Source organism: Bison bison, unplaced genomic scaffold (assembly GCF_000754665.1).
Source record: "Bison bison bison isolate TAMUID 2011002044 unplaced genomic scaffold, Bison_UMD1.0 scf7180017864519, whole genome shotgun sequence".
NCBI classification, from domain to species: Eukaryota; Metazoa; Chordata; class Mammalia; order Artiodactyla; family Bovidae; genus Bison; species Bison bison.
This window is the reverse complement of record NW_011495072.1, coordinates 804,994-806,257: the sequence shown is the minus strand read 5'-3', so window position 1 is coordinate 806,257 and position 1,264 is coordinate 804,994.

Sequence of the window (1,264 nt, the reverse complement as noted above, 5' to 3'; positions counted from 1 at the left end):
ACTCTATCTATCAGATCTAGGCCCTTAAATCTATTTCTCACTTCCACTGTATGATCATAAGGGATTTGATTTAGGTCATACCTGAATGGTCTAGTGGTTTTCCCTACTTTCTTCAATTTAAGTCTGAATTTGGCAATAAGGAGTTCATGATCTGAGCCACAGTTAGCTCCCAGTCTTGTTTTTGCTGACTGTATAGAGCTTCTCCATCTTTGGCTGCAAAGAATATAATCAGTCTGATTTCAGTGTTGACCATCTGGTGATGTCCATGCCTAGAGTCTTCTCTTGTGTTGTTGGAAGAGGGTGTTTTCTATGATCAATGCGTTCTCTTGGCAAAACTCTATTAGCCTTTGCCCTGCTTCATTCCATACTCCAAGGCCAAATTTGCCTGTTACTCCAGGTGTTTCTTGACTTCCTACTTTTGCATTCCAGTCCCCTATAATGAAAAGGACCTCTTTTTTGGGTGTTAGTTCTAAAAGGTCTTGTAAGTCTTCATAAAACCGTTCAACTTCAGCTTCTTCAGTGTTACTGGTTGGGGCATAGGCTTGGATTACTGTGATATTGAATGGTTTGCCTTGGAAACGAACAGTACCAGTATCATACTGTCTGTCATTTTTGAGATTGCATCCAAGTACGGCATTTCGGACTCTTTTGTTGACCATTATGGCTACTCCTTTTCTTCTAAGGGATTCCTGCCCACAGTAATAGATATAATGGTCGTCTGAGTTAAATTCACCCATTCCAGTCCATTTTAGTTCTGTGATTCCTAGAATGTCGATGTTCACTCTTGCCATCTCCTGTTTGACCACTTCCAATTTGCCTTGATTCATGGACCTAACATTCCAGATTTCTATGCAATATTGTTCTTTATAATATTAGACCTTGCTTCTATCACCAGTCACATCCACAACTGGGTATTGTTTTTGCTTTGGCTCCATCCCTTCGTTCTTCCTGGAGTTATTTCTCCACTGATCTCCAGTAGCATATTGGGCACCTACCGACCTGGGGAGTTCCTCTTTCAGTATCCTATCATTTTGCCTTTTCATACTGTTCATGGGTTTCTCAAGGCAAGAATACTGAAGTGGTTTGCCATTCCCTTCTCCAGTGGACCACATTCTGTCAGACCTCTCCACCATGACCCGTCTGTCTTGGGTGGCCCCACAGGGCATGGCTTAGTTTCATTGAGTTAGACAAGGCTGTGGTCCGTGTGATCAGATTGACTAGTTTTCTGTGATTATGGTTTCAGTGTGTCTGCCCTCTGATACCC